Source organism: Notolepis coatsorum (genome assembly GCF_963971535.1).
Source record: "Notolepis coatsorum genome assembly, chromosome: 12".
NCBI lineage: Eukaryota > Metazoa > Chordata > Actinopteri > Aulopiformes > Paralepididae > Notolepis > Notolepis coatsorum.
In genome coordinates this window covers 77918895-77940137 of record NC_140176.1, presented here as the reverse complement: position 1 = coordinate 77940137, position 21243 = coordinate 77918895, and positions in this window count along the sequence as shown.

Genomic DNA, 21243 nt, shown 5'->3' with positions numbered 1-21243 from the left:
GATAACCGATATCGATAACCGATATTTATTGTATTATATATTTTTTTTAAATGTATATATATATATATTTTTTTTGATCAATTTTTGTTTTGTTTTTTTTAGTATTTATAAGCTCTGACGTCATCGGTACTGCTATCGGTACTCGAGAAATTATGGAGTTTTTTTTTTAGGAATTTAAACGTCGCAAACTAATCTTGTTGGCCGTTTTCTATATCTCTCCTGCCTCGGTGTCTCTGCCTGCGCTTGGAGCGGGCTGTGCTCACACACACACTCACTCACACACACACACACACACGGGTGCTGCCGAGTACAGACAGCTCTGCTCTCATCATGGCGGACAGAACGAAACGTTCAAAAGTCTGGGTCTATTTAACTAAAGTCGATGCTGACAACGCTTTGCCAGTAATGTATAAGCGCTGGTACTTGTCAATGTGGCTGGCGGGGATCTAACGTTATTAGCCTGAGCTCCGAGTAGGATAATGGCTGACAATCCGGAGGTAAATAAACGAACGAGAGCTTCTGATTGGTGGTAAGAAGAAGAGGTGGGTGCAAGCGGTGGGACGTAATTGGCAGATCGACTGTCTGCCTCCGAATGTAACGTGACTACGTCACAGCCAAGAAAGGGAGCGCTGGATTTGTGAAAAACTCCCTGTTCCTAAACCACACGCTATCAATCGTACCACAGTACTGGCAAAATGGGAGGAGGCTATAATAAAAACAAGCGCCCTTCATCCAAATCCACCCACACCGGATTTCTTTTAACCAAAAAATGTATTATATATTATCGGAGCTATCAATAACGTTATCGGGTTTATCGGGATGACGTCATAATTGCTGATATCGGCCCGATAATTATCGTGCATCCCTAGTTTAAAGGCCACATTACCAGAGCTCAGCTCGATCGCCCTTTTAGGGGATCAGGGGAAAATGTCCCCCAGGGATTCCCTATTGGCCCCCTGGAATAGGGTCTCTTTCCCATAAAATGTATTTAAGCATTACACCACGCGCAGGAGTGGTTTGTGAACAATAAACCATGCCTAGGGGTGGTCGTTAGACCCCCCTAGGCATGGTTTATTGTTCACAAATCACGACTGCAAGTGGTGTAATGCTTTTATACAACTGCCACATTCATCCAACCTTATTGCTATACAATAAACACACATTAATCGAAGATTTATTGAAAAAACCATCCGCCAGAAAAAGTTGTTCCCACAACAACAAAAAAGACAATTTGCCTCCATGTGGAAGCAGCTCGGAAGTGCATCCAACCAACTAACACATCCAACTGTGTGTTATTGGAATGATTGAGAGAAGTTGCCTCATGTGGAAGCAGCTCGGAAGTGCATCCAACGGATCCAACAAACTAACACATCCAACTGTGTGTTATTGGAATGATTGATTGAACATTTTATTACCAGATGCAGAATGGGTACAATACAGTACGGCTCAATACACACAATTGTTAAGGGTATGCAGACCTACTTTCTATAGAACTTCATTCTTAGATATCTTCTATAGAAAGTAGTTAAAACAAATTAAAAAGTTTTCTTTGCCCTATATGTAGCAGCCTGAAAATATTGTCTATTATTCAGAACTGCTGACTTGCTTTATATCTCCCCTTTCTGCACCAAGACATTCTAATTAGTTTCATTGATATTCGCACGAACAATGACACAAGCGTCTCCTTCTTCTATCACTGGAATATGGATTATAAACGACATTACTGGATTCTGTTCTGCAGTCCTTTTCCCTGTGGAGCTAGTAGGCGACCAGCAGGGGGCGGTGGCAGGCAGAGAGTGTCGGAGGGAGATGGAAGGAGATATATGGAAGCGGAAGGAGAGAGACGCTCTCTTCGGCAGTGAACTTGACCACGAACAGTCGCAACAGGCGGGTGCTCTGGAAGAGCCTTGTTGCAGAAGTTACGTTGAAGGGCCCCATGGAATAGTGACGGGTGATAGGAAGTACTTGCTAGTTGATGTGATATCCTAGAAGTACCAGCGATAGTGTGTGAGCAAACGGTACAGAACAAGGTACTAACACTATCGGGTTATAGTAGTTACTGTGTGCGGTATAAGTAGCGTGCGGCTAATAACATATCTTGACATATCAACATATCCATTTGTTAAAGATTATTGTCCGCCATCTTGTTTTCTCCGAAAAATCAGCACGGCGGAGTGATGTGATTCGGTTGTGGGCGGGTCCTGGGACCAGGAGCGTGGAGTGTGCCCTATACATAAATGTAAATGGACTGTTTCAGCCAATCAGAATCGAGAAATGTGCATGCCGTTGTATAAGTACATATAACATATATATATTGGGCAAGGCACAGAGTGGAGTCTATCACGGGGCAATGTGATCTCTTCCCCCTCCAGAGGCCGCTCAGTCAGGAGGCTGGTTGTAGGCTAACGGAGTCTGGTACCCCTTTCAGAGCTTACTCTAACAGTTAGAGACAATTGGCTCTCTTGTGAAGGGTCCCCTTTCCTTTCCCTTCCCTCAAGCCGCCTGCATCAGGCTGTTGCATCATTGCTAATAAACGATAGGTTATGTATATAACCTAGTTATATTAGTATTGGCTGAGCGTCCCGCTCTAGCCTAATGAGATACCCCTTATCTCCTAGTACCTACTGTACACCACCACGAACAACTTAATGCACCCATACCTGACCGGGCCCCGTCCCTTCCCATGGGACAGGTCCAGCCTGGGTCTGACACCCCCCCCTCCCGATTTCTCAGGCAGAGAACACCGGGAGGAGAACGCCACGACGATGGCTTGCTTCGTCCACAGAGATTGGATCTCGTTGACCAGAGCTGTCACTGCTGGAGACCCTGACAATAGGGTCTGTACCAAACCTGAAAACGGGTGGGGTTGTGTAAACACAAGTCCCCGCCTCAGCGTTCTCTCCATCCACCTCGACATATGGTACTGCCGTAGTCATATGTGATGACACTCCCAACGCACCCGCCGCCATGTGGCGCAGGTCCGCCAGGAACTGTAGATAGTTGGCCCGGTCCCCCCGCTGTGCATAGCCAACCCTGGAACCGTGCGAGCAGAGCGTTCCGTGTCGGGACATCTGACCCTGACACCACCCACGAGGCAATCGCACCCAAGGGGGGACCCCGACAGAAAGGGCCGGTTTGATACGGGGGGCTTCCTAGGTGAAAAAAGCCCCCCCACTGAACACCCCTCCAGAACATGCTGAGGAGTTGTTCTGCAGCCGGACATGCAAGGTGTAAGTACCCCATGGGTTCCTACACACCGTAGCCCTGCAGTGATATTACTACCACCCCAAATCACGCGTGCCTGCGAGACCACTGCCAATTTTTCAGGAGTGGGAGGCACCAACATGATACCTGGCCTGGCGAAGGCGAGGCCGGGGAAGCCCGCACTGTGTGCCTCAAAAGGTTTCGAGCCCCCCTGCTGACAACACTTAAGTTGACAGACGTAACACCAGGCTCAACCAACACAGCTTATGGTGTGGGAGCCGCTTGACAGCACAACATTCTCACGGACAGACCCAGGCTCAGCCATCAACTGGGTGTCAGCCCCTGTCCCCATGAGAAGCGAAAAGTGGGGCCGCCCGCGCTTCAACGAAGGCACACGGCCCGCAGCCAAAGGAAACAATCAGAGCCCACTTTTTCCGCTGGTGTTGGGGAAGGGAGTGATCGGAGAGCGGGCTGCTCGCGGCAGGACGGTGACGGCTTGTTTGTTCAAGCCGAACCCATCCAACATGGCCGATCCCTCGGCCGCCAAGGCTGTCGGCCGCCAAGGCTGTCGGCCTTGTGGACACCTGTTGAATCAACGCCCAGGATACCTCCGGCGGGGGAAAACATGGCCGCCTGTCGAAAGCCTCATCATCGCCGCTGACGAGGCCGTGCTCTCTCTTCTTCTGGCTGCGCGGTGTGAGGCGGTGTGGGGCCTAGGACAATACCGCCCGCGCTCCAGCAAAAGACCAAAATCCCCTGCGGAGAGGGGAACCCTGAGCGGTTATAGCTTGCGGCTGGGTCAAAGCTAATAACGTCAACAACCTCGCGCGATGTGTCGACGTCGGCTGGCCCTCAAGGCCCCGCCACCAGACACAATTTTTTTAATAGAAAAAACAGCAATTCGAACACAGTTCTAATCGCTGCCAATTCCATACCGTGGCGGTACAGGCTTTAGCAGCCCACCAGCCACTCGCCAGGCCGACCCACCCATGGCGTCGGCTGGGCGGGGCACTGTTTCAATATGTCAAAAACAAAGGACTGATGTTAACACGGAGCACCAGTGGTGGTTGCAAACAGCAACATCCACTGTGGTGTGCACCATGAAAGGGTTAAATGAATAAAAGAACTAACCCACAAAATACTGTAGAATGAGCAAACCCATATACACAACGTTAAGGGGAGGCGGACCAGAGCGAACTAGTCCCGCCTTCATTCAAAATATTCACAACAGCACACCAGCCCTAGCTTAGCCCATTTACCAAAAAAGGTAAACAAAGCCCCCCCCCCGCACTACTCCCCCAGTAGACACCGATTGACCGTCAGCATAAATGGTTGAGAGGAGAGAAAGCTGTAGCAAAGACAGACCTTCTCATAGCAGAGTGACAGAACGAAACAGTAGCCCCCTACACTACTACAGCCTAGCGTGAGGCGATGTGGGACCCAGATCAACAACCGCCTGCGTACAGACACGCAACATGTTTACCATGTCGGCTGGACCCATAGCCCCACTAGCTGAGCCATAACCCGCCGTTAAGTCCCATCCTGCAGTAGTATAGCTCTACTGCTACACCGCCGAGCTCACGCATCGGCCCCAGATGGGGACACCGTTCCACAGACCCCGCCGGAACACAAAGGTAACGTACCTGGCTAGGCTACCTAGCCACGGCCTACCCTGTTGTCAACCCATTTACCCGTGAAAAAGGTAAATAGGACTCAGCAAAACCCCCACAACAGCTACCGACTGACCTTCATTGATGAACCGGGCAAGAGGAGGGAGAAGTGACAACATCTCACGGCGGAGACATTAGAACAGCGTAGCAGTTAGCATGTAGCAGTAGTGTTAGCATGTAGCATTAGCATTAGCATGTAGCATAGCATTAGATGTTTAACAGCACGCCCAAGACCGTTTGGAAACCGTTCACCAAACCATCCTGCCCCCGGCGCCAACACACAACATGGTTGTGTAACAAAACAAACCAGCATTACTAACACTAATACCCATGCCTGAAGACACAGGGCCTACCTGGGTACAAGCTGGCCCGACAGCCAATCTTGCACAGCTGAACCTTGGTCTGCTGCCATCAGACGAGGAAACATCAACATAGGCCCGTCGTGTCGCTGAAAACATGCTTCGAAGATGCCAGGGGCCAGCAACCTCCGGTAAGCTTTCAACATTACACAATTCCTCCAATCTTTTTCATACTACTAGTTACATACGGTGCACGCAGCCGATATGATGGAACGAAAATAGAGGAAGAGTGTTTGGTGACCATGACCATGGTCTTATAGGCTACGCCTCCATAGGGGCGGGGCCCGGTCAGGTATGGGTGCATTAAGTTGTTCGTGGTGGTGTACAGTAGGTACTAGGAGATAAGGGGTATCTCATTAGGCTAGAGCGGGACGCGATAGCCATACGATATATAACTATACATTTCTATGGAATCTGTTAAAGCTATGCTTTCTGTCTGTTGTCATTGTGTGGGTTGAACTTGTGAATCCATTTCTTAGCTTTTTGTACAGTAAACTTAAAAACATCTCTCAAATGATATTTACTCTCCTGTATTGGCATTTTCTTTTAGCTCTAAAGATTATTTGCATTGTTTTATAATAAAGCAAATCATTACATTTCATGAACAGTGGATTTGTGAGATCATAGCAATCAGCCTTCTTAATACTACGACTGGCCCGCTTTCATAAGTCACCCTAGTCTATTGTTAACATTAAATTGGTTAACCCTAGCGTTAAATTATATAACCCTAATGTCACCAATTTGTCAATAATATTTTTTTTTATCTACTTTTTCTCCCCCTTTTTTCTGTAATTTTCTCCCATCCCAATTTAGTCGTTATGCCAATTCCCTTCCTGGTTGTTGCGCGCATTTCCCCCCCACTTGCCGGCCTAGGGAGGGTTGATAGATACTATCACATGTCCCCTCCAATACATGCAGAGTCAGCCAGACGCTTCTTTTCACCTGACAGCGAGGACTCTCACTGGGGGAGCGTAACGTGTGGGAGGATCACACTACTTCCCTCAGTTCCCTCCCTCGCTGAGCAGGCGCCCTGACCGACCTGTAGGAGTCGCTGTTTACAACGACCAGGATACACACCCCACCGGCTTCCCACCCGCTAACACTGCCAATTGGTTAGTATGGACGACCGACCAAGCCGGAGGTACCGCTGACAGTTGCATTCGATACCAGTGTCTCTGCGGTGGTAGGCAGGCGCTTAGTCTGCTGCGCTACCCAGCTCCCATTTGTCAATACATTTAAAGTGAATCGCACCTCATCGAGAGTGATTCAAGTGTAATCTGTGTGATAAGGGACAGTAAGGTTGTATCGATCTATCCTGGGTCTTTTCAAATAGAAGCACTGGCTATATGTCTGGAATTCTACATGGTGGCAAAACCATGGAAGAAAATATCTGCATAGGATTGTGTTGTGACTCAGATGTTTCATCTCTTGTCTTGCAGCCCAAGGATGTGAATCTGATCATCTCCAAAAATTTGCAGAAATCTATGTTGGCCCCCGTAAATGTCCTAACCCAACCCCCTCCAATGTACAGTAAATGTTCTAACCCAATAATACAGGAGACCCTCTTCTTGGGACCAAGTAAGGTTTCGTGGATAATCCAATGTACAGTTACCCCACCCCACCCCACCTACCCAACCCCCCCCTCCACCCTACCTACCCAACCTCCTCCAATGTACAGTTTCTTCGTCAAATGTATATACTCTTTTTTTTAGACTCTTTTATATCACAAACAGTACTGTATTTGTAAATCTGGTATGTCATAAATGTATAGATGTAGCAGTACTGTCTATCTGTATGTCATGTATGTCATATATGTTATGATGAATTGAAAATGGGGGACCCTGATGTAAACAAGACGAAAGTCTTTCTCTGGTCTGCATCCCCTTAACAATTGTGTGCATTGAGCTGTACTGTATTGTACCCATTCTGCAATCTGTTAATAAAATGTTCAATCAATCAATCAATATGTCAGGTAGAACATACATCTGTCAACATGCTGGTAAAGTCTGTAGTGGATTGTTGTGTTACTAAAACATTGTGCCAAGAAAAAGACTAGGCTATAAGAATGTGAATTCACCTTTATGCAGACATTCCACCTGCCGTTTTGCCATTTTTTAAATAATTGAATGGATTGTATTTTAGTTTTGTCTCACAGAGAGGTGAAATGCTGCAGCAGCATGAAAGGGAGACATCCACGTGCTCACACACACACACACACACACGCACGCACGCACGCACGCACGCACGCACGCACGCACGCACGCACACACACACACACACACACACACACACACACACACACACACACACACACACACACACACACACACACACACACACACACACACACACACACACACACACACACACACACACACAATACAATTAAATCTTTATACAGGCAGGGTGTATATATGGGGGGTCTTGTGGGGGGGGGGGGGTAATGCATGTATTATTCAGACAAACTACATTGAATAATGCATGCATTGTAAGTTATTATTGTAGGTGCATAAATGAACGTATAATATTGTGGTGTCACTTTGAGGGAGTTTCTCACTCCAGAGTTGAAGGGTCACGGGGGAGGAGATATAGGAGAGTAGTAGGTGTGTGTACAAGGTGGTTTTTGTCAATGAATAAAGTTGGAAGTAACCTGAAGGAAACCTGTCACGCCGATCATTGCATTGCCTCTTCCTTCGACTTCTACAATATACTATTAAAGTATTCCTATCATTTGTATATTTGGTCTCACACCTGTGTCCAGGGAAATAATTATTGTGTGTGCCTTGTAAGCCTGTAGGCTGAGCATCCTGATGTGAAATAGGGCCCTCAGTTACTTTTAATGACCTGTTTTGACAAACACTAATACATCCAAATGATGAGACCCAAGGAGTTGCAACATGCACTGCCTGGTGACTAACTGACATGCAGTTTGGTGAGGATCCCATGGTTCCCAAACCTCTCCTTGCTAAGGACCCGCAAATACAGTTGAACAGAAACCTATTGGCGTTGAACCCTATGCTATGTCCACCTGAGAAGATGCATACTAGAAGTAGGTAAGTGAGGAAGGTATTCAATTCAAACCTTTATTTATTCTCGAAAAGGACAATTGAGGCCACCCTCATTTTCAATATTTTTTTTTACAATATAATAATAATAAATAATAATAACTCTATCTATATAGCACCTTTCACACATGGACCGCAGCCCAAAGTGCCCCACAGCAAATTGCATACAATTAACATAGGCATAAAATTTGATATATTAAATTAAATATAAATTGTATAGCCTACAGCTGACAGAATAAAAACAATGCATAAAATGCAGACATAAGAATAGGTAGGTATACAAGACAATAAAAGTAGTGCAACGTAGAACGTGCAGACATATGAATAGGCATAAAATAAGTACAATAAGTACAGTTTTGCTCGAAGGCATGTGAAACCCCCCGGAACAGGTAGTGATTTAAACACCCCACACATCAATCCCCACCACATCCCCATCCAAGACACACCCCCCGATAAAGCATGTCATGATCGAAGGAAAACACAAACAGCCTGCGTGCCACTCACACCACCATGCACGGCGACAGGAATGCCAGCCCATCTCCCCCGGTCCCGGCGACCTCGCCACCACAAGGAAACCAGCGGACCCCACGCCCCCACCCCACGCAGGAATGACAGGTCACACGGCCCAGGATCTGCAGCCACGCCAAAGGAGTCACGCAGCACGGCAGCGACTCCAAACACTCAAGCAGACAGACACAACAGCGGTCAAATGAGAAGACATGCAGCACCACGGACGGTCCGAGACGACACCGGGACACCCCGAAACACAACAGAAGCCGTAGCGAGCCCCCCACGCAAGGAATCCCCAATACGCCAGTGAACCGAGGGAGCCCAGCGATGGGTTCCATGTGACCTGGGAGATAAACTAAATTAAACTTAGTTTTATTGTAGGCTACTTTATATGATAACCTTCGTGTACCTTTGTAAGAATGCAGGACAGAAATCCTGAATTGTTTTGGTTTGATGAACATTTTAAATCGGACTGAATGGCAGTTTTATTAAAAAATTTGGCAAAACTACACTGTATAATACACGCATACAATATGAGATCAGTTTATTTGATGTATGTCAAGTATGAAGGTATACAGAATATACTGATTATGTTTTCCTATCATTTCTATATTTGTACAGTACATGGAAGTTGATAATCTTCCCTGTAAGCCCGTTTGGGCTGGGAATCTATTGATACTACATATATTGTTACGGTCCAACCGGTAGACAAGGGTACTGGTTTCAAGGGATTTTAATGTAAGAGAAGCAGGGGAAGGAAGTAGTCCAGGTTGAGGTAGAGTAGGACCAGACAGGGTTTCCAGGCGGGGACACGACAGGCAGGCTAGCCAGGAGGAGACACACGAGGCAGGGTAGGAGATAGTCGACACACCAGGTTTGGAAACCAGGCAGGAGTCAGGGCGAGGATCTGGACATGGAGACAGGCAGACATCAGGACAGGACAAACAGAGCAACAACGAGACGGGTAAGATATATCAGGCTGAGCAAGAACATAGATACTGACTGGGTAGCTGAATCTACAATCTGGCGAAGTCTTGGAGTTTGACCTGGGTACTTGTAGACGGATGATTAGTTGATAGCTGGCAGCCGTGGATGCTTGGGGCCTGACTCCACATCAGGTTCCAATCCTGTAATTGCCACTCATACACACGCGCACACGCACACACAGGGCCGCCTGGGAGAAATGCGAGGCCCTGTGCGAGATTTAAACGCAAGGCCCCCCCCCCCCCCCCCCCCATAAAAGGTAAAAAAAATAAAAATGAATATATATATATATATTTTTTTTTTTTTTTATTTTTTTTATACAGTCAACATATTCTTAAATAATAGCGCTGCCCGAGGCTGGGCATGATACAGTCAACATATAGCAAGAAAGAGAGCGAGAGAGAGCTCCCGTTCTACAGTCAATATACAGTGTTATCGCTGCACAGACCCGGCAATGCCCCTGACCCTCCACCAGAGCAAGGCCAGAGAGAGAGAGAGAGAGAGAGAGAGAGAGAGAGAGAGAGAGAGAGAGAGAGAGAGAGAGAGAGAGAGAGAGAGAAAGAGAGACACATTGGAAAGAAACAACCCAAAACCAGAGCAAATTGAAATGCTATTTGGCCCTAAACAGAGAGTACACAGTGGCAGAATACCTGAGCACTGTGACTGACCCAATACTAAGAAGATCCTTGACTAGGTACAGACTCAGCGAGCACAGCCTAGCCATCGAGAAAGGCCGCCATAGGCAGACCTGGCTCCCAAGCGAAGACAGACTATGCACCCACTGCACACAAGATGAGGTGGAAACCGAGCTCCACTTCTTAACAACCTGCCCACTATACCAAGACATATACTTCCCACAAATTGCAAACACCCAAAGAGACTTTGAAAACATGGACAATAACTCAAAACTCCCATACCTACTGGGAGAAATACAATAATGTGAAATAAAGCCCATTTGAATTGAAGAGAGAGAGATAGATAGAGCATGTCTGTGTGTGTTAGAAAGAGAGAGAGATAGAGAGAGAGCATGTCTGTTTGTGTGTGTGTGTTAGAGAGAGAGCATGTATATGTGACTTGCCGTGACCAAACCCGATTTGATCCGCAAAGGGGGAGGTGCTCTGAAATGAACAAATGTCTTGCTGTCCAGAAAATCCCAAAAATCGAAATCTTGATTTTTTTTACATATTTGAATTGTCATTAATCTGTTCCATTATTTGCCCTTAGTTGCAAACTTAAATACAACTTGTAAATGAGGTAATTATTGCTATAATAGTTCCACAAATTTTCTTTCAATTGAGGATAAAAAACTACACGAGCGGGCAGGCCGGCCAGGGGGCAAGTACATGTACTTAATAGGTGTTAACACACAGACGTCATTATTTAGCTCTCCTTTCTCAGAGAGAGAATAACACACTATTAATACACTATCTTAATGTTATAAGTTATAAGCAACGTAACGCAGTGTCTAAAAAAAAGATTAAAAAAAAAGAGGCCTTCACCCGTTATAAAACGCATGTTTTAACTTAATTAAAAACCATTAAAACACAGTTAGAATTTTATGAACGAACGAATTTCGTTAGGGTGCATTTTTTCCAACCTAATGGGTAAATACATCTAAATAACACTGTTGAAAGCTTGGCTGTGTCGACGTTACAAATGTTACAATCGCGCGGCTTGATGCTGCTGCTGCTGCTTGGTGCTTGGTGTGCAGCGCGAGGCAGGGGAGACGAGGCGCGCGTTAACCCTTTCACTGCCACACTACAGAAGCGCATAGCGCTTCGCCTCAAAGCCGTTTCTGGCCGAATTAGTCATCGAATCTTTATTTTATTTTTTTTATTCTTATTCAGAGGTATTTCGTCACGATTTCATAATTTGTAATGTGGCAGCGAAATGTGTAGAAATATGGTAAAAAAACTATTTATCCGTTTTTTTATCCGTCACTACCACACTACAGAAGGTTAACCTTTCACTACCACACTACAGAAGGTTAACCTAGTTGTTGTGTCTTTCACTACCACACTACATGTATTTACATCTAAATGCTTCTGGAGAGGCCATCAGAACATTGAACATTGACTTTAGCATGTCTATTTTTATCTCGTGTTATTTTAAATGCTAATAAAATCTTGAAACTTGATTTGTCTCTTGTTTATTATCAGGGTCCCTTTCACTACCACTACCAGTCACCAGACTCATTGTAATAACAAAGAGCCTCAGACTGGAAAGCTGCCAGGTGTTAATTGCCCTAGAGAGAGGGGGGCCATGGATTACAATGACTTCTGGGTAGTGTTGTAGTTGTTTCACTATTGTCACCGAATAGCCTGCTCGTCTCTTGAAGGCTATTATCGCTGAATACGTTTTGTGATAATCACCATGAATCATAGGAAGTAGCTTGCAAAGTATCCCACCAAAATGTTCAAGTGATGGCTTATTTTGAAGGTATGAATCTGTACTTTCATAATATGTAAAAAAAATAAAAAAATGAAGATCCCTCAACATGACCCTGAAGTCCATACCTGGTCACATATGTGTGTGTTAGAAAGAGAGGGAAAGATAGAGAGAGAGAGCATGTCATTTTGTGTGTTAGAGAGAGATATAGAGCATGTCTGTGTGTGTTAGAAAGAGAGAGAGAGAGAGAGAGAGAGCATGTGTGTTTGTGTGTTAGAGAGAGAGAGCATGTCTGTGTGTGTGTTAGAGAGAGAGCATGTATGTGTGTGTGTTAGAGCAGTGGTTCCCAATCCTCTCCTCGAAGCACCCCAGCCATTCCATGTATTTGTTAAATTCCACCACCAGCACACCTGATTCAACTAATAAAGGGCTTGTTAACTTGAATCAGGTGTGCTGGTGGTGGAATTTAACAAATACATGGAACGGCTGGGGTGCTTCGAGGAGAGGATTGGGAAGCACTGTGTAGAGAGAGAGAGAGAGAGAGAGAGAGAAAGAGAGAGAGAAAGAGAGAAAGAGAGAAAGAGAGAGAGAGAGAGAGAGAGAGAGAGAGAGATAGAGAGAGAGAGAGAGAGAGAGAGAGAGAGCTCAACGGCGGGAATAGAATAGGTTGAAAAAACTCACCATAACGCAGTATCAATGGCAAAGTTGGAAGGAGACCTTCCGTGGAGATGAAATGTACCAGTCCCTTGGGAGTCCTAGTTTATCTGCCACACTGGCAGGATGGTGCCAGGAAAACAGCCTCTCCCTGAACGTCAGCAAAACAAAGGAGATGATTGTGGACTTCAGGAGGTCGGGGGTCAAGGACTACAGCCCCCTCAGCATCGACGGGGCACCGGTTGAGAGAGTCAACAGCTTTAAGTACCTCGGAGCCTACATATCCGAGGACTTGACATGGACCACACACATTGACAGTGTTGTGAAGAAGGCACGACAACGCCTAAGAAGGCACGACAACGCCTCTACTTCCTCAGGCGCCTAAGGAAGTTCCAAGTCAGTCAGAAGATCCTTAAGAACTTCTACTCATGTACAATAGAGAGCATCTTGACCGGCAACATCACCTCCTGGTTTGGGAATAGCACTGCACAAGACCGAAGCAGACTACAAAGAGTGACACATTCAGCCGAACGCACAATTGGAGGGGGGCTCCCCACCCTCCAGAACAATTACAACAAGCGTTGCAAGGGCAAGGCTAAGAGAATCATTAAAGACTCCAGTCACCCGAACAACTGCCTCTTTGAACTGCTGCGGTCAGGCAAGCGATACCGGAGTCTCAAGGCGAGCACAGAAAGACTCAGAAGAAGCTTCTATCCCCAGGCCATCAGGCTGCTAAACGAACAATGAACACTACACAACAACAACCACCAAACGCACATAGCACACACATCCACACGCACACACCACTTTAAACAAACACACTGTAGCACCCACTCCACACACTTTATAGCACACACCCACTTTAAACAAACACACTGTAGCACCCACTCCCCACACTTTATATTTATTGATGAAGGATTGCACTACAACTCGTACACCTTACTGTAAATTGTACCTAAATTGTACCTCATCCCATTCTGCTTTGCACTATATAGTACTGTACATTAGTACTGCATAGTATTGTATATTATATGGTAACTCAGAACATTGTACATATGTCTATACCGAACACTGTGACCTCATTTTCTTCTTCTAAATTACATGCTATACTATGTTATTTGATACTATCTTGTCTAGCACAGTCTCTGGAGCGTAACAGTAAGAAGCATTTTGTATGAAAGTATTCTGTACTTCTGTATGACAACTATTAAAGAAACTTGAAACTTGAAACTTGAAAACACGTTAGCACCCGATAACTTAGCAATTAGCTAAAGGCAGGGACGCATAACTAGCGTTAGCTAATGCTAGCATTAGCTAACGCTAGTTACGCGTCCCTGCCTTTAGCAAATTGCTACTAGTACTAGCCGACATAGCTATAGCCTGACTGAAGGTTCTTCTAACATGCAACAACTTTCATCTTCAGTCCATCTGCCGAACATCCTCTTCGTCTTGGCAAAGTTGGCATAACCATCATACTTGGTATTGATAACAAGCTTATGGCACACGGTGTAATTTCTTCTGCTCCATGCTGCTTTTCAAAAGACATCCACTCCCTCCTCTGAATAGCGCTGAATAGATCCTGTACCTCGTGGGTCCGGGAAGAGCCCGGAACACTATTCTAAAAACGTGTCTATCTGTAGAGCAGCAGAGCCGCAGAAACCGGACCCCTATTCAGTCTATTCTACAAACGTGTCTCTCTGCAGAGCAGCAGAGACGCAGAAACCGGAACATTATTCTACAAACGTATAATGTGAAATATATAAGCATGTAAGAAAAACTTGATTTTAGGTCTGTGATGAAAAAGGGCCTCGCAGGAAGGGGGGCATCGGGGAAAAAATTATAATAATAATAATAATAATAATATTTTTTTTATTTTTATTTTTTTTGCGAGGCCCCCCTTCCCGCAAGGCCCTGTGCGACCGCACTGCTCGCACACCCCCTGAGGCGGCCCTGCGCACACACACACACACACACACACACACACACACACACACACACACACACACACACACACACACACACACACACACACACACACACACACACACAACGAGGAACTAGGAGACATGACATATATACTACATTCATATAAGAATACAGACCCCCCCCCCCCATATGAGTAGGCTTTTGTTGTTGGACATACTTTAGTCCATCTAATGTTAAATGTCAATATATTTTTGCACTATTTAGTTGCACACATTTTCCAGTATAATGTTACGATGGTCAAATTTAGAATATACTGATGAATATACTGTATCAACAGTCAGGTAAAAGTAATTTGAAAATCTTCAGGGCATTTTAACATGTAAACAAAGCACTCAGAGAAGAAAATAAATGGAAAAGACAACCCGAATCCAGGTCTGACAGCACTACAATTACATTTTCATATCATAATATCATAACACAGAGGCTGAGACTCACTTTTTTTTGCTGCCGGTAGAACATTGCGTATGAATTATCCAGTGCACATTTGGATAGTATTGTAATATTGCAATATCCCATGGATAGCTGTTTTTATACATGTATACATCTCCACCAAATTTCTCCTTTCAAATGGCTTTCGAAGAAGAGATAATATTGAATTTGGGGGCAGCTGTAATCTTGTCTCTTGAGTCGCTGCGTTCATCATTGTCGTCATCACGTCAGTCCACACCCCATAACACACCAATGAACGCTAAATGAATCGCCCTTTAGGCATGGTATTCAAATTTAGTTGCTAGGTGCATTATGTTGACGCCGAGTCAGTGAGGCGATGTTTCTAGCACCCCAGAAGAGAGGGGGGAAGGACAGGAAGCACAAACAATGATTTATATTTTATATATTACACGTTATTGTGCATTTTAAACACAAACAAATGCGCCCAGAAAAGAGGCAATTTTCTTTACATGAACTTGAGGACTGCATAATTCTTTTGCAAAGCTTATCTTTATACTTTATACTTATAGCACATGCATAAGCCTGGTCTCCTTTGAAAGAGAACATTCAGAGGTTTATTACACAATAAAGAAAAATCACTTTTAGTGCTAATGAAATAGAGTAACATAGGGCTGAACTTGAGTCGTACTTGTACTTGTGTACTCACGTTTTTCGGTAGTAGTTGCAATATTCAAAAATATTATATCCAAAAAAAATAAGCTGGAAAACACTGCAGGTCCATAGCCTGAAGTCTTATGTCCAAATTTCAGAAAGACCCGTTCAGAAATGGGTGATTAAAGCAATTTTGGTAAACTGTGTACAAATAAAAAGTTCTCCAGTATTCCATTTCCCCATTGACAGCAATGTGTAACACTTCCCCCGGTCCTGTGGGACCAGCCGGCAACCCTCCGCCCGGTTCGGTTGGTCCAGGACCCAAACATTTACAACCCCCCATCAATAACCCTCATAACATAACATTGCCAACCGGTGGGCTGATGCAGATCACACACCAGCTTATTATTATTTACTGCCAGTTATGTTTATTATGTTTATTGTCTGTGTTGTCGTTGTTGTCTCCACTTTGTTAGACTTGTGTTCCCCTGTCTGTGTTTTGTAAATATGTTTTAGTCTGGTTGTTTTATTGTTATTGTTTTCCCAGTGTGCTCTGTGTTCTGTTGTTTATGTCTACCACACCTGTGTCCTGTTTGTAATTACCCTCTGTGTCTATCAGTGTCTGTATATTAGGAGTTGTGGGCCAGCAGTCCCTTGCGGGTTCATTGTTAAATGTTACCTATGTTTGTCAGTTGTGTATTGTTCCTGTCTTGTAAAGTAAACCGTTATCGTCACCACGTCGACTCCTGTCTCATCTATATTCACTCTGCCACCTGGGTTCACCATGAAGAAGAAGCATAATCGTAACAGCAATGCATTCTGTGTGTTTTTCACTTCCTGTTTTCGCTCATCAATCTTTTTTTTTTATCCACTTTTTCTCCTTATTTTTGTATTTTTCTCCCATCCCAATTTCGCCTCGCCAATTCTCCCTTCAATTCTCCCCTCCCCTGTCTCGAACGTTGCTAGACTATGCCTCCCACTGGTCGGCTGCAGTGAGGACCAAGCCTTGCATCATGTGTCCCCTCCGGTACACGAGGAGGCAGCTGTCGCATCTTTTCACCTGAACAGCGTGATCTCTCAGTGGCGAGGAGTAACGCGCGGGAGGCTCACGCAGCCCCCGATACTTCCTGATTCTTCTGTACAGGCGCACCAACCGACCTGTAGGAGTCGCTGTCCACAACGTCCAATCCCCACCCACCGGCTTTCCCACAGCTGGGCTCGATACCAGCATATCCTGCGTTAGTGGCGAGCGCCTTGCCCACTGCGCCACTCAGCCGCCTTCGCTCATCAATCTTCATCTAGATCTCTGATTCGCAAAACTCCATGTGGGGTATCATTGGAAAGCTACACTCATTGGCTACAACCCTGTCTAATCATTTTCGCAATCTGCTAATGATTGTTACAATGATGCTTAGATGGCATGATGAATGGAACCCAGATGCAGATTTAAACACGGGAAGGCAGTGGAGAGTGCTGGGTTGGCAACTCCGTCCCATGGTGCCAGACCGCGAGCGGCAGCTTGGTCGGCACCCAAGACCGTAGCACCCAAAATAAAGAGCTCTCTGCTCATATCTGCTGGGTTCCTGGTTGGCTGGGTCATTCTGTTACGATGATGCTTAGATGGCATGATGAATGGAACCCAGATGTAGATTTAAAGTTTACTGAACGAGCAGACGGTTAGCATACAGAGAGTGGCAGAAAACAAAAACGAACTAAAACTCGAAAACAAACCTCAGCCAAGCTGGAAAACGAGGGCAACAACACACGAACGGACTCACAGGGAATACAGGAAGCTTCACAGGGGAGGTACACAAGGTAGACAGCACACAGGAACAAGGGTAACAGGAATAATGACCCAGCAATGGATTCTGGGCAGACAAGACTTAAATACACAGACTAATTAGAGACATGAGGGTGATTGGTGATTAGACACAGCTGTGGTAAAACAGAACTAACACAAGGCTGAAAGAAACACACTGGGGAATAAACTAGAATCAAATATACAAATACTGAGACCACACAAGACTAGATCACACTTACAAAACATAGGCAGGAGGAACACAAGACTAAACCAGGGGAAACAACGCAGACAACACAGACCACAAATGCACCAAACACAGACTGGTGAAAATAACATAAAACAGATGAATGCTTCCACAGTGGTGCAACACCTGCATCAGGCCACCGGATGGCAGTAGCGTATTGTTTATGCATGGAGGTGGTGAGAGTCCAATGGCCGGTCCAGTAGGACCGGGGGGGTTTCAATGATTGACAGTTCTAGAGCCTCGGGAGTCCAGGGTGGTAATCTGACACTTGCATGTACAAAGTCGTACACCTGACATATCGGCATGTAACTCAAGAACCGCTAAACAGATTTTGTCGGGTGAGGTGGCATTTGAACGGCAACAGATAGGGCATTATGTCTATATATTATATGTTTTATAAGAAATGCAGACCAGAGCCGCTAGATGCTCGCAAAGTGCTGTGCCGCGCCGGTGGGCACATCGTCCTAAAGAGGGCCCGGTTATGGGCCGTTGCATGTTAACTGGTTAAAATGACTAATTATTATTTATTTACAAAATGTTTGTTATATTTTAGCGGTCGAAATCTGCTATAATAGAAAAATCCAAAACCACTTTCCACCAGGGGGGGAGGGATGGGGGGGGGGGCGCAGTGTCGGCGCTATACTTACTTGACTTGACTTGTATTAATTAATTATTTATAAAAGTCAGACATTTCCCTTTTTAAATGGGCTACAGTATAGGCTATTATTAAATTAAATGAAACAAAAAACTAAAAGAAATCTTAAAAGAGGCTTCCGGTTCGGTTCCACAGCGCATGGCTGGCTGATTTTTTGGAGCTCGGCAACCAGGCCACATTATCCCTGAATACGTTTTATTTTTTATACCATTTGATTTTCCAGAAGTTGGAATTATGTCTAAACGTACGCAGAGCAAGTTGGGAACCCTGACCGAAGTGGATAGGGATCTCATCAGGTCGATATTCCGAGAGGAAACGGATGCTATCTTGGCTAAGCTGGCGGGCAGGGTGGATGCATTGCAGGAGGAGGTGGCTGAAATAGGCACTCGATTAACCGTGGCGGAGGAAGATATGTCCGCGGTCGTGCAGGCGGCTGAAACCAACGTCGCGGGAATACTAAACTTGGAGGACAGGCTACGTGATTGTGAGATAAAGGCGGCAGACCTGGAGGACCGTGGCAGGCAGTGGCGAATCCTTGTGGAAGCCAACGGAAGCCATGCCTCCCTATAAATTTCATATCAAATTATGAAATATGAAATATGAAAAAAAAAAAAATTAAAATATAATTTTTTTTTAATATAGTTTACATTCATCTGTGCATCTGTGTTTTTTTTTTTTTTTTTTTTTTTTTAATGTCTCCCTCTTCTCCTTCTCACTCCCTCTAACACACTGTCAGACTGTGCTCACTACTGCAGCTAGTATAGGAGAGAAGCAGTGGGTAGGTCTCTTTCTCCAGGCTTCCAGCATTATAGAGTGAGTCCAAACTCCAAATCCGATCCTAGCCAATCAGATTCGAGCTGACTGCCACTGGCCACACCCTAAAAGTTTAAAACGGAGCTGGGAGGAAGACGTTCAGCATAATATTCCACCTGGAGGCGGGGCAGGTGCCATATTTTCCCCTCTGCACTCTGAACATTGTATTAACCCGTAACTGTTCCCACGGGCCGAATATTGCCCCGATCCTCGCGAGATTAAATCCACGGGGACCTCTCGGCGTGCCGAAGCTTTTCCTAAATCACTTCCATCATCGAAAACGAGGGGAAAAGGTCGGCTCGCGACCCTGAAAATGTCGCGTGATTTTAAAAACGCTGTATTAAGTGAGCCTATTATGGGATCCACGCGAGCTTTCTATCGTGGAAACATCTGGGCGTCCCGCAACTTTTACTGATTCACATGTAGCCCCTAAAATGCTTAGAAAAGGAAAACAGAAAGCGTGGAATAAACTCGCCGAAACGGAAAAGTGTCCCACGGGCGCGCCGTGATTCCGATCCGCGTGAAAATATTCACGGCCATAGAGGAGACCGTGGGACACCTTTTTGCAACCGAATATGTGTCTCGAATTTGCTCCCACGCGGCGCGCAAAATCGCGCAAGGAAAAATCGGACCAAAAATTAACCAATGCTCCAGCAGTATTAATGACCCTGATGTAAACAAGACAAACGTCTTTCTCTGGTCTGCATCCCCTTATACAATTGTGTGTGAATGAATGAAAACTTTATTAACAGATTGCAGAATGGGTACAGTACAGTACAGCTCAATACATACAATTGTTAAGGGGATGCAGACCAGAGAAAGACTTTCGTCTTGTTTACATCAGGGTCCCCCATTTTCAATTAATCGTAAATGTGTATTGAGCCGTACTGTATTGTACCCATTCTGCAATCTGTTAAATAAATAAAAATAACGTTTGACTGGCCGCCGAGCCATACTGTAGTGTACATGGTGACTGCTTGACTTAAAAAAAAAAAAAAAAAAAAAAAAATTATTAATAAAAATATTGAATAATTGTTTTTTTAATAATTTTTTTTTGGCTTCCCCTGTTATTTTACCCACGCGACGCCACTGGTGGCAGGAGGTGCAATGTGAGAATTTATGGACTGCCTGATGAAACGGAGGATGGCGACCCGACAGGGTACCTTGTGGATATGGTCCCAAAATGGTTCCCAAAGATAGCTCGACCTTAGATCGAGAGAGCGCATAGGACTTTTAGACCCGCTACCCAGTTGAAGGGCGGACGTGCAAACCCTCGCACATTCATTTTCTGCTGCCTGAGATTCCAGACGAGACAGCATATACTGAGAGAGGCCAGACAGAAACCTCCAGTTGTGAATGGCTGTACATTAAGATTCGCCGCTGACTTTAGCGATTACACAGCTAAACGACGAAGAGCGTTCGCAGGCGCTATGGATCTGGCACGAGAGCGAGCTGTGGAGGTGTTTCTGCTATTCCCAGCAACGCTAAAGGTAAAGACGGGCCGGGGAGAGGTATCGTGCAACCGGCTGGTCAAGTCACCATCCGAGGCGGAGGACTACATCCGAAGAAGCAGCACGGTCGCTCCGATGGGGGGGAGCGGACAGGCCGCGGTGGAGCATGCGCCGAGCGACGGGCAATGAGAGGCTGGAGCGGGTACCTGAGGCGGGCTTCACGCATGGCCTGCTAACATGCTAGCTATCTAGGCTAGCATCCCTATAGGTGCGGAGCTGATTCCACGTGTGGGCGGCTAGCATACAAGCTAACCAAGCTACCGTCCTCACTGCACGTGTGCTTTTAGCACACCGGCTAGCTAGCCAGCCCAGCATTATGGTAATCACTTTCGACCGCTGCTTAGTCAATCTTCAAGAC